We start from the raw sequence: 14,714 nt of genomic DNA on the forward strand, positions 1-14,714 counted from the left end.
AGAGAGAGAGGAGGGTGAGAGAGAGGAGGGTGAGAGAGAGGAGGGTGAGAGAGAGAGAGAGAGAGAGAGAGAGAGAGAGAGGAGGGTGAGAGAGAAGGAGGGAGAGAGAGAAAGGAGGGAGAGAGAGAGGAGAAAGAGAGAGAGAGAGAGGGGAGGGAGAGAGAGGACGGTGAGAAACAGAGAAAGGAGGGAGAGAGGAAGAGGACAGAGAGAGAGAGAGAGAGAGAGAGAGAAAGGAGGGAGGGAGAGAAAGAGGAGGGTGAGATAGAGGAGGAAGAGAGAGAGAGAGAGGGTGGAGGGAGAGAGAGAGGACGAAGAGAGACAGAGAAAGGAGGGAGAGGGAGAGAGAGGGAGGGAGGGAGAGAGAGAGAGAGACAGACAGACAGAGAAAGGAGGGAGAGAGAGAAGGCAGAAGCGAGAGAGAAAGAGGAGGAAGAATGAGAGAGAAAGGAGGGAGAGGGGAAGAGGAGAGAGAGAAGGAGGAGGAGAGAGAAAGGAGGGAGAGAGGGGGGAGAAGGGAGAGAGAGAGAAACATCTTTATTTCAGAGCCTTTCTTCACAGTACTGTTCATAATGATTAGACTATTCCATGCACCATTTTCCTGTTCTTGGTTGAATATTAGATCCCTCTAATTTGTATGCAATATAATTATGGCTTAACATGGGACATCAATGTATTGTACTGTATTGTGTTGAATTGTGAGGGTGGCACAATCATACGACACCACACTGTCATTATCCCAGATCTAACTACACCTGTCATTATCCCAGATCTAACTACACCTGTCATTATCCCAGATCTAACTACACCTGTCATTATCCCAGATCTAACTACACCTGTCATTATCCCAGATCTAACTACACCTGTCATTATCCCAGATCTAACTAAACCTGTCATTATCCCAGATCTACTCCTGTCACTATCCCAGATCTAACTACACCTGTCATTATCCCAGTTCTACACCTGTCATTATCCCAGGTCTAAACCTGTCATTATCCCAGATCAAACTACACCTGTCATTATCCCAGATCTACACCTGTCATTATCCCAGATCTAACTACAACTGTCATTATCATAGATCTATACATGTCATTATCCCAGATCTAACTACACCTGTCATTATCCCAGATCTAACTACACATGTCAATATCCCAGATCTAACTACACCTGTCATTATCCCAGATCTAACTACACCTGTCACTATCCCAGATCTAACTACACCTGTCATTATCCCAGATCTAACTAAACCTGTCATTATCCCAGATCTACTCCTGTCACTATCCCAGATCTAACTACACCTGTCATTATCCCAGATCTACACCTGTCATTATCCCAGATCTAACTAAACCTGTCATTATCCCAGATCTACTCCTGTCACTATCCCAGATCTAACTACATATGTCATTATCCCAGTTCTACACCTGTCATCCCAGATCTAACTAAACCTGTCATTATCCCAGATCTACTCCTGTCACTATCCCAGATCTAACTACACATGTCATTATCCCAGTTCTACACCTGTCATTATCCCAGATCTAACTACACCTGTCATTATCCCAAATCTAACTACACCTGTCAATATCCCAGATCTATCTACACCTGTCATTATCGTAGTTCTATCTACACCTGTCATTATCCAAGTTCTTACTACACTTGTCATTATCGTAGTTCTATCTACACCTGTCATTATTATAGTTATATCTACACCTGTCATTATCATAGTTATATCTACATCTGTCAGTATCATAGTTCTATCTACACCTGTCATTATCATAGTTCTATCTACACCTGTCATTATCATAGTCATATCTACACCTGTCATTATCGTAGTTCTATCTACACCTGTCATTATCATAGTTATATCTACACCTGTCATTATCGTAGTTCTATCTACACCTGTCGTTATCGTAGTTCTATCTACACCTGTCATTATCATAGTTCTATCTACACCTGTCATTATCATAGTTATATCTACACCTGTCATTATCATAGTTATATCTACACCTGTCATTATCATAGTTATATCTACACCTGTCATTATCGTAGTTCTATCTACACCTGTCGTTATCGTAGTTCTATCTACACCTGTCATTATCATAGTTCTATCTACACCTGTCATTATCATAGTTATATCTACACCTGTCATTATCATAGTTATATCTACACCTGTCATTATCGTAGTTCTATCTACACCTGTCATTATCATAGTTCTATCTACACCTGTCATTATCATAGTTATATCTACACCTGTCATTATCGTAGTTCTATCTACACCTGTCATTATCATAGTTCTATCTACACCTGTCATTATCGTAGTTCTATCTACACCTGTCATTATCATAGTTCTATCTACACCTGTCATTATCGTAGTTCTATCTACACCTGTCATTATCATAGTCATATCTACACCTGTCATTATCGTAGTTCTATCTATCATTATCACCTGTCATTATCATAGTTCTATCTACACCTGTTATCATCATTATCATAGTTCTATCTACACCTGTCATTATCGTAGTTCTATCTACACCTGTCATTATCCAAGTTCTTACTACACTTGTTTATCTATCTACACCTGTCATTATCATAGTTCTATCTACACCTGTCATTATCATAGTTACCTACACCTGTCATTATCATAGTTCTATCTACACCTGTCATTATCATAGTTCTATCTACACCTGTCATTATCATAGTTATAGTTTATCATATCTACACCTGTCTAGTTCTATCTACACCTGTCATTATCATAGTTCTATCTACACCTGTCATTATCATAGTTCTATCTACACCTGTCATTATCATAGTTCTACACCTATCTACACCTGTCATCATAGTTATATCTACACCTGTCATTATCGTAGTTCTATCTACACCTGTCATTATCATAGTTATATCTACACCTGTCATTATCATTCTATCTAGTTTATCATATCTACACCTGTCATTATCATAGTTATATCTACACCTGTAGTTCTATCTACACCTGTCATTATCATTCTATCTACACCTGTCATTATCATAGTTATATCTACACCTGTCATTATCGTAGTTCTATCTACACCTGTCATTATCATAGTTCTATCTACACCTGTCATTATCGTAGTTCTATCTACACCTGTCATTATCATAGTTCTATCTACACCTGTCATTATCGTAGTTCTATCTACACCTGTCATTATCGTAGTTCTATCTACACCTGTCATTATCATAGTTCTATCTACACCTGTCATTATCATAGTTATATCTACACCTGTCATTATCAGTTATATCTACACCTGTCATTATCATTCTATCTACACCTGTCATTATCATATTCTACTACACTGTCATTATCATAGTTATATCTACACCTGTCATTATCTAGTTCTATCTACACCTGTCATTATCATAGTTCTATCTACACCTGTCATTATCATAGTTCTATCTACACCTGTCATTATCATAGTTCTATCTACACCTGTCATTATCGTAGTTCTATCTACACCTGTCATTATCATAGTCATATCTACACCTGTCATTATCGTAGTTCTATCTACACCTGTCATTATCATAGTTATATCTACACCTGTCATTATCGTAGTTCTATCTACACCTGTCATTATCGTAGTTCTATCTACACCTGTCATTATCATAGTTCTATCTACACCTGTCATTATCGTAGTTCTATCTACACCTGTCATTATCATAGTCATATCTACACCTGTCATTATCATAGTTCTATCTACACCTGTCATTATCATAGTTCTATCTACACCTGTCATTATCATAGTTCTATCTACACCTGTCATTATCGTAGTTCTATCTACACCTGTCATTATCATAGTTCTATCTACACCACGGGGAGGCAAAACATTTGTGTGTTTCTGATTTGTCTTTTAACCTGGTGGGGATGACACTCTCTCTTTCTCTCTCTGTTCATTAATTACAACCTCCACCTGGCATTTCTGTCTGTCATTGTTTGTGTGTGTGTGTGTTTGTAGCCGAGCATTGGGTCAATAACCGAAAGGTCGCTGGTTTGAATCCCCAAGCTGACTAGTTGCCCTTGAGCAAGGCCCTTAACCCTAATTGCTCCTGTAAGTCGCTCTGAATAAGAGAGTCTGCTAAAATAGAAAATGTGGGTGTGCTCTGTGTGTGTGTGTGTGTGTTTCTGTGTGTTCAGTGGAGGGGAAAAACAGCTTTGACATGGAGATTAGAACAGACATTGTCTCATAGGAACAAGGGATGAGAGAGGGAGGGATGAGAGGAGAGCGAAAGAGCGAGGGAGGTATTTTTCAGGGAGGCTTTGTGTCGGGAGGGGATGGGGAGACGGACAAAAGAGCAACGCAACTGGAACGTGACAATTCAGCAATTAACACACACACACACGCACGCACGCACGCACGCACGCACGCACGCACGCACGCACGCACGCACGCACACACACACACACACACACACACACACACACACACACACACACACACACACACACACACACACACACACACACACACACACACACACACACACACACACAAACACGCCTTAACAGAAGCAGACTGAGACTGTATTGTTGACTATATGTTTCTTAAAAGTTGAAAAATAAAGCTTCACATCTTACTAATATTATATTATATATTATTATAATTATTATATATTATATTCGATTATATTTACTAATATATATTATACATTATTTTATGTTCCCAAATATATCAGCATCAAGTTGTATTTTATTTTTATAAATACACTTTCATGTTGATTTTATATGTCAAGCATTAAAGGTGTGTTAATGCTTTCTGTAATGTTGTATCTTAATTTGATCATCCTGTTGTTGCAAGCTTGTGGTGTTTGAAAAAAAAGGCTTAAAAAATGTGTAATTTCCTCTTTTAAAATGCTGTTTTACCCTAACTATAAATGTATCAACCTTTAAAAAAAATTACATTAATTATAATCCACGTGATATTTCACATTTCCTGTTGAAATCCGGTGGGAACTGTGAGAAATTGGGTCAAATTAAGATACGACATCTGTAGTGGTGTTACTTGTCAGACACTGGCTTCCAGAGGCCGTTCCCACCGGATTAAAAAAAAAAAAAAAATATGCCATTTAGCAGACGCTTTTATCCAAAGCGACTTACAGTCATGTGTGCATACATTCTACGTATGGGTGGTCCCGGGGATCGAACCCACTACCCTGGCGTTACAAGCGCCATGCTCTACCAACTGAGCTACACAGGATTAATACGCACGCACGCACGCACGCACGCACACACACACACACACACACACACACACACACACACACACACACACACACACACGCACTAATTACATAGTGAAAGTGCCTGAGTTTTGAGCAGGCCATCATCTCTGTGTTGAGACGTACAGGGTGAGGGGAGAGAGTGGTGTGTCTTCAGGGAGTTAGAAAGAGTCCTTAAGACCTTCGTTAAGAGCTCGTTAGAACTCGTTAGTGACAAGGAGTAAGCTCTAATTACTAATTACACGCTCGTTAGCATTCGGCGGTCCCGTTCCGTGAGCTTGTGTGGCCTACCACTTCGCAGCTGAGCCGTTGTTGCTCCTAGACGTTTCCACTTCACAATAACAGCACTTACAGTTGACAGGAGGGCCAGATCAAGACATTTTACAAAGTCACTTGTTGGCATCTTATGGTGGTGCCACGTTTAAAGGTCACTCAGCTTTTCGGTACGGGCTATGCTACTGCCAGTGTGTGTCTATGGAAACTGCTGTGTGCTCGATTCGATACACCTGTCAGGAACGGGTAGCCACATACTTAGCTTATGTCTCTCTGTGTCTGTGTACTGTATATATGTGTGTGTAGTCTGTTGTGTGTTTGTGCGTGTGTAATTGTGTGTGTAACGGTAGTCAGTTCAACCCACTTCCCACAGTAAGGATCTCCCATTCCCAGAGCCTCCCTCTCTATTCAAGTCCAATTAGGAAGTAATTTATCCCCCACAGCAACTAACTGATCTGCCCAACACATTGTTCTCCTAGAGGGATGGAGGGTGGAGGGAGGGAGAGAGAGAGAGAGAGAGAGAGACAGAGAGACACACTGAGACACACAGAGAGAGAGCGAGAGAGACACACCGAAAGAGAGAGAGAGAGAGAGAGAGAGAGGGAGAGAGAGAGAGAGAGAGAGAGAGAGAGAGAGAGAGAGAGAGAGAGAGAGAGAGAGAGAGAGAGAGAGAGAGAGACAGAGAGAGAGAGAGAGAGAGAGAGAGAGAGACAGAGAGACAGAGAGAGAGACAGAGAGACAGAGAGAGAGAGAGAGACAGAGAGAGAGACAGAGAGAGAGACAGAGAGACAGAGAGAGAGAGAGAGGGAGAGAGAGAGAGAGACAGAGAGAGAGACAGAGAGAGAGAGAGAGAGAGAGAGACAGAGAGAGAGAGAGACCTTTGAATCAAACCTCACCCTGATTTGGTGTACAGTATGTTAATGCCGTTGAATGTGATGACACCATTTTCCAGGACACGATGATCTCAACACCAGCAGATTTCAGGAGGATATCTTGGAATGGCAGTAATATAATAATCCCACTAAGGATTAGTGTTTGAGATTGTTCGATTTATTTTGTTTAGATTAAATTAGATTAAGCGAGTAGAGAGAGAGAAATTAAATTGTAATTGTAATTAGTAATTGTAGAATAATGTGCCACTGTAACGTAACAAAGTGTGGAAAAAGTCAAGGGGTTTGAATACTTTCCTAATTCACAGTATACATATATAAATATATATAACTATATATAATCTGAGGCCTTCGTATCCTTAAGGCTAGGAACAGGTACTGTACACTTAGCAACCTGGTGTCCGACGACAACTGTCGCCACGGCAGCGGAATGAGGATGTGGCGTTGCCGCTACGACGTTGTCACCGTGGATACAGGCCCGAGGGCAGCTGGTGTGTGTGTGTGTGTTTCTCATTTGAATAATGTGTCCTGAATCAGCCGTACGCTGCTTCAAACAACAAAACACACCTCGTAAATACCGCACAATCACTGCCTTTGTGTTGGTGCTGTTGTCTTGTGGTTTTTAATTTGTTTGTTCGCCCCTCCCTGTCCTCTGTCCTTCTCACCGGTCCCCCCTTTCTCCCAGTCCAAAGAAACAGCCTGTCCAAAAAGGGTGGGAATGTGTGTGTGTGTGTGTCTAAGTGTGTGTGTGTGTGTGTGTAGTGGTATATATTGTGTAATGTTATGTGTTATCATGTTGTTATGCGTTGTCTGCATAACATGTTTTGTTTTATAAATACTGTCAATTGAATCAAATTGAAGACATAAAACACATAAACCTTTGTGGGAAATATCAGGGCTGGTTCAGCGTTGACAGTGTATGTGTTTGTACATATGTGTCTGTGTCCTGTGAGAGAGATGGAGAATGTGAGGCCCCCCCCCCATCAGATTAAGGCCATCTATTATAATTGGGCGACAGACAGTTGGCAGAATGCTCCTCAGTGCCCCATCTGTGCCAGTATCTCTCTCACACACACACACATACACACACACACATACACACTGTGTTACTATGTCACTGTGAATACTGTGAATACTGTGCTACTATGTCACTGTGAATACTGTGCTACTATGGCACTGTGAATACTGTGCTACTATGTCACTGTGAATACTGTGCTACTATGTCACTGTGAATACTGTGCTACTATGTCACTGTGAATACTGTGCTACTATGTCACTGTGAATACTGTGCTACTATGTCACTGTGAATACTGTGTTACTATGTCACTGTGAATACTGTGCTACTATGTCACTGTGAATACTGTGCTACTATGTCACTGTGAATACTGTGCTACTATGTCACTGTGAATACTGTGCTACTATGTCACTGTGAATACTGTGTTACTATGTCACTGTGAATACTGTGAATACTGTGCTACTATGTCACTGTGAATACTGTGTTACTATGTCACTGTGAATACTGTGAATACTGTGCTACTATGTCACTTTGAATACTGTGCTACTATGTCACTGTGAATACTGTGCTACTATGTCACTGTGAATACTGTGCTACTATGTCACTGTGAATACTGTGTTACTATGTCACTGTGAATACTGTGAATACTGTGCTACTATGTCACTGTGAATACTGTGCTACTATGTCACTGTGAATACTGTGCTACTGTGTCACTGTGAATACTGTGAATACTGTGTTACTATGTCACTGTGAATACTGTGTTACTATGTCACTGTGAATACTGTGTTACAATGTCACTGTGAATACTGTGAATACTGTGTTACTATGTCACTGTGAATACTGTGTTACTATGTCACTGTGAATACTGTGAATACTGTGCTACTATGTCACTGTGAATACTGTGCTACTATGTCACTGTGAATACTGTGAATACTGTGCTACTATGTCACTGTGAATACTGTGCTACTATGTCACTGTGAATACTGTGCTACTATGTCGCTGTGAATACTGTGAATACTGTGCTACTATGTCACTGTGAATACTGTGAATACTGTGCTACTATGTCACTGTGAATACTGTGCTACTATGTCACTGTGAATACTGTGAATACTGTGCTACTATGTCACTGTGAATACTGTGCTACTATGTCACTGTGAATACTGTGCTACTATGTCACTGTGAATACTGTCTTACTATGTCACTGTGAATACTGTGCTACTATGTCACTGTGAATACTGTGTTACTATGTCACTGTGAATACTGTGCTACTATGTCACTGTGAATACTGTGTTACTATGTCACTGTGAATACTGTGCTACTATGTCACTGTGAATACTGTGCTACTATGTCACTGTGAATACTGTGCTACTATGTCACTGTGAATACTGTGCTACTATGTCACTGTGTGTGAATACTGTGCTACTATGTCACTGTGAATACTGTGCTACTATGTCACCGTGAATACTGTGCTACTATGTTACTTTGAATACTGTGCTACTATGTCACTTTGAATACTGTGCTACTATGTCACTGTGAATACTGTGTTACTATGTCACTGTGAATACTGTGAATACTGTGCTACTATGTCACTGTGAATACTGTGCTACTATGTCACTGTGAATACTGTGTTACTATATCACTGTGAATACTGTGAATACTGTGCTACTATGTCACTGTGAATACTGTGAATACTGTGCTACTATGTCACTGTGAATACTGTGCTACTATGTCACTGTGAATACTGTGCTACTATGTCACTGTGAATACTGTGCTACTATGTCACTGTGAATACTGTGCTACTATGTCACTGTGAATACTGTGCTACTATGTCACTGTGAATACTGTGAATACTGTGCTACTATGTCACTGTGAATACTGTGAATACTGTGCTACTATGTCACTGTGAATACTGTGCTACTATGTCACTGTGAGGAATTAAATAATAAGTCAAAGGAGTGTTAGCACAGAGAGAGGGAGAGATAAGAAGAGTAGCGAGACAGAGGAAAGGAGAAGGGGAAAAAGGAGAGGAGTAAAGAGGAGAGGAAAGGAGTGGAGAGGAATAAAGAGGAGAGGAGTAAAGCGGAGAGGAGTGGAGTGGAGTGGAGTGGAGTGGAGAGGAGAGGAGAGGAGAGGAGAGGAGGGGAGAGGAGAGGAGTGGAGAGGAGAGGAGTAAAGAGGAGAGGAGTGTAGCGGAGAGGAGTGGAGTGGAGAGGAGTGGAGAGGAGAGGAGAGGAGAGGAGAGGAGAGGAGAGGAGAGGAGAGGAGAGGAGAGGAGAGGAGAGGAGAGGAGAGGAGTTGAGAGGAGAGGAGAGGAGAGGAGTGGAGAGGAGAGGAGTGGAAAGGAGTGGAGAGGAATAAAGAGGAGAGGAGTAAAGAGGAGAGGAGAGGAGTGGAGAGGAGTGGAGAGGAGTGGAGAGGAGAGGAGTAAAGAGGAGAGGAGGGGAGAGGAGTAAAGAGGAGAGGAGTGTAGCGGAGAGGAGTGGAGTGGAGAGGAGTGGAGAGGAGAGGAGAGGAGTGGAGAGGAGTGGAGAGGAATAAAGAGGAGAGGAGAGGAGTAAAGAGGAGAGGAGAGGAGTGGAGAGGAGAGGAGAGGAGAGGAGTAAAGACGAGAGGAGTAAAGAGGAGAGGAGAGGAGAGGAAGTGCGAAGCTTACCTTGACGTCTGAGAAGAACGTCTTGAGCATGTTGGATGAAGGGTATCTGCTGTAGAAAAACATGAGCTTGGCTTTCTTCAGATGGTTGGGAGACAAGCCCTCCTGTATCTGACATGACCTCAGTCAAGGAACGCAGTACACATTTACATTTCAGTCCTTTACAGAGCCATTCATCTTAAAGTAGCTCGGTAAGACAATCACATCAGTTAGTCCATTCATCTTAAAACTTATCAAAACTTTTATCTAAATTTCCGACTGATTGACATGCCCAAAGTCAACTGCCTGTTGCTCAGGCCCTGAAGCCAGGATCTGCATATAATTGGTACCATTGGAAAGAAAACACTTGGTAGAAATGTTAAAATAATGTAGGAGAATATAACACAATAGATATGGTAGGGGAAAATCCATAGAAAAACAAACTGGAATTATTTTTATGAGAGACCATTAGAAATGCAAGAGAAAGGTCATATTGTAAAATAGCTCCCTGGCTGCAATTCCTATGGCTTCCACAGGGTGTCAGCAGTCTATGTTTAAGATTTCAGGCTTAAAACTTCAAAAACGAATAAGAAAGTTTTATTGTCAGGACACAGACTTGGAAAACCGTGTCTTTGCACGCCACGACGAAGTTGCACACCTTCAAAAATCGGTTTCCTTTTGAACTTCTTTCCCGGGAAGATATATTATAGATTGATTACATTTTAGGGTGTCCGGGGAGTAAATATAAACCTATTTTGACTTGTTGAAACAAAGTTTTTTAGATTTTCGTATTCCTTTCTCTGTATGTTAATCACAAAATGTTACAGCTGGGACCCTTTGGATGACAAATCAGAGGAAGATTTTCAAACAAAACGACACTACATGTTACAGCTGGGACCCTTTGGATGACAAATCAGAGGAAGATTTTCAAACAAAACGACACTACATGTTACAGCTGGGACCCTTTGGATGACAAATCAGAGGAAGATTTTCAAACAAAACGACACTACATGTTACAGCTGGGATCCTTTGGATGACAAATCAGAGGAAGATTTTCAAACAAAACGACACTACATGTTACAGCTGGGACCCTTTGGATGACAAATCAGAGGAAGATTTTCAAACAAAACAACACTACATGTTACAGCTGGGACCCTTTGGATGACAAATCAGAGGAAGATTTTCAAACAAAACGACACTACATGTTACAGCTGGGACCCTTTGGATGACAAATCAGAGGAAGATTTTCAAACAAAACGACACTACATGTTACAGCTGGGACCCTTTGGATGACAAATCAGAGGAAGATTTTCAAACAAAATGACACTACATGTTACAGCTGGGACCCTTTGGATGACAAATCAGAGGAAGATTTTCAAAAAGTAAGTGAATATTTAATCTTTATATTTGAATGTAAGAAACTTGTGCCGGTGGAAAAAATATTTTGATGTTGTGGCGCCGTCCTAAAACAATCACATGGCATGTTTTCGCTGTTTTCACTACTGTAAATCAGACAGGGCAGTTAGATTAACAAGGATTTAAGCTTTCAGATGATATAAGACACTTATATTTACATAAATGTTTAAAATCCATAACATTTATTAGAATTGATTTGATTTACGTTCCCTCCAGTTTCACGGGAAGGTTTCCCACTAGCAGGACACCGATCCTTAAATCAGCTACAACCACATCCATCATAGTATGTAAAACCTTTTATTTTTTATTTTTTTACTTTACCCCTTTTTCTCCCCAATTTCGTGGTGTCCAATTGTTTTTAGTAGCTACTATCTTGTCTCATCGCTACAACTCCCATACGGGCTCGGGAGAGACGAAGGTTGAAAGTCATGCGTCCTCCGATACACAACCCAACCAAGCCGCACTGCTTTTTAACATAGCGCGCATCCAACCCGGAAGCCAGCCGCACCAATGTGTCGGAGGAAACACTGTGCACTTGGCGACCTTGGTTAGCGCGCACTGCGCCCGGCCCGCCACAGGAGTCGCTGGTGCGCGATGAGACCTTGATTTCCCTTGTTGCGGCCGGTTACGACAGAGCCTGGGCGCGAACCCAGAGTCTCTGATGGCACAGCTGGCACTGCAGTACAGCGCCCTTAACCACTGCGCCACCCGGGAGGCCCGTGTAAAACTTTTATACCAATCTGTTAAACCTAACTTACTTTTCAACAGTAACCCACAATTAAAAATGATGATTTAAAATCAAAACTCTTTACACACACACACACACACACACACACACACACACACACACACACACACACACACACACACACACACACACACACACACACACACACACACACACACACACACACACACACACACACACACACACACACACACACAGATAAGTGCCCAGAGCGTGTGTGTGTGTGTGTGTGGAGAACAGCTGTGCCCTCTCTCTGTGGCGTGCTGCCATTAACAGTTCTATAATCTATCAGACAAGAGGGGACACAGGGGACCAATCAATAGAGGCCTGCAAGTTCAATTAACACCCACCCCTCCCCCTGCCATCCCCTAAAGACGTCCTAAATCTCACCCCTCTGGAGACACAAGGGGAGAGAGCAGGGGGGAAAGAGGCGGAGAGAGGAGACACAAGGGGAGAGGGGAGAGGGGAGAGGCGAGAAAGGAGAGGAAAGGGGAGAGGGCAGGGCAGGGGGGAAAGAGGCAGAGAGAGGAGACACAAGGGGAGAGGGCAGGGGGGAAAGAGGCAGAGAGAGGAGACACAAGGGGAGAGGGCAGGGGGGAGAAAGGAGAGGAAAGGGGAGAGGGTAGAGGAGAAGAGAGAAAAGAGAGGAGAGGAGAGGAGAGAAAAGAGAGGAGAGAAAGGAGAGGAGAGGGTAGAGGAGAGGAGAGGGGAGAAAAGAGAGCAGCGGGAGGGGAGGGAAGAGGGGAAGAGCGGAGTGCCCTTTAAGCTCATCACTAAGCCTGGGACTGAAACCTATTTTATTATATACCAGTATTGATGTAGGCACCGGTTTGGGTTTTTAGTTTACCTTCTATAACAGTATTTTAATGTTTGTTTTGTAAATGTGATATGAAACTCACACCAAGCCCTTCACCCTTCCACACCAAGCCCCATCCCCTCCCTCACAGAGCCCCCTTCCACACCGAGCCCCACCCCCTCCCTCACCAAAACAAGCCCTGCCCCCATTCACACCAAGCCCCACCCCCCTCCCTCACAAGCCCCCTTCAACACCAAGCCCCAAGCTCCCCCCTCCCTCACCCCTCCCCCTCACCAAGTCCTGCCCCCCCCTTCCACACCAAGCCCCACCCCCTCCCTCACCAAGCCCTGCCCCCTTCCCCACCCCTCACTCACCAAGCCCTGCCCTCCCACACCCCCCACCCCCTCCCTCACCAAGCCCTGCCCCCTTCCACAAGCCCCTTCCCCTCCCTCACCAGCCCTGCCCCCTTCCACCCCCACCCCTCCCTCACCAAACCCATGCCCCCCCTCTCACTTTCCACCAAGCCCCACCCCCTCCCTCACCAAGCCCTGCCCCCTTCCACTCCCCACCCCTCCCTCAAGCCCTGCCCTCTTCCACCCTCTCACTCAAGCCCCACCCCCCCACCCCCTCCCTCACCAAGCCCTGCCCCCTTCCACACCAACCCCCTCCCTCACCAAGCCCTGCCCCCTTCCACACCAAGCCCCTTCCCTCCCTCACCAAGCCCTGCCCCCTTCCACACCAAGCCCCACCCCTCCCTCACCAAGCCCTGCCCTCTTCCACACCATGCCCCACCCCCTCACTCACCAAGCCCCCTTCTACATCAAGCCCCACCCCTCCCTCACCAAGCCCTGCCCTCTTCCACACCATGCCCTGCCCCCTTCCACACCAAGCCCCACCCCCTCCCTCACCAAGCCCTGCACCCTTCCACTCAAGGAATGAACACGAAGTCACAATAATTTTCTTGCCGTTCAGTCAGATAGACGCAGGGAGATGTTGGTAACAATTGTGCTGCTTTCTACAAGCTTTCTATAATTACACTATAATAGCTGGCTAGCTAGCTTGCTAAACGGACTAAGAGTCAGAGGAAACGTAGCAAATACAGCCTGATACCAGTGCTGACGTTGGCTTAGATAACCACGTTGTTAACCATGTTGTTTGTGAAACGGTATCTTCTAGATCAGAGAGGAATAGGCAAAGCATGAATATTTTAGCTAGCTAGCTACATGAGGTCAGAAAACATGTAACATCTAATTAGGTTCCCCTGGAAACACTGACCAACATATTTTTTCCTACTCTGTCAATAATTCCTCCCTGGCTTATTAATTCGTTGTCATGGCGAACAACAATGTATTCAAGGTGCTGTCCACTATATTCTAACTATAAACTTATATGAATCATTCTATTTCCATGATTCAAACAGTTCACCAATGAATTAGGCCGAGATATCATGCAGCTCTGCGGGGCAATATGCTTGTGTTTCTGCATCTACAAACACAAGCATATTGCTAGGTATTACTGTTGTAGCTACAAACACAAGCATATTGCTAGGTATTACTGTTGTAGCTACAAACACAATTGCTATATTACTGTTGTAGCTAAAACAAGCATATTACTGTTGTAGCTACAAACACAAGCATATTGCTAGGTATTACTGTTGTAGCTACAAACACAAGCATATTGCTAGGTATTACTGTTGTAGCTAC

At 43.3% G+C, this 14,714-nt stretch overlaps 1 pseudogene; it reads right to left on the minus strand.

Moving 5' to 3' along the window:
• The window catches only part of LOC124001974, a 62,789-nt pseudogene that overhangs the window by 13,773 nt on the left and 34,302 nt on the right, over positions 1–14,714 (minus strand).

This window comes from Oncorhynchus gorbuscha, linkage group LG17, assembly GCF_021184085.1.
Source record: "Oncorhynchus gorbuscha isolate QuinsamMale2020 ecotype Even-year linkage group LG17, OgorEven_v1.0, whole genome shotgun sequence".
NCBI lineage: Eukaryota > Metazoa > Chordata > Actinopteri > Salmoniformes > Salmonidae > Oncorhynchus > Oncorhynchus gorbuscha.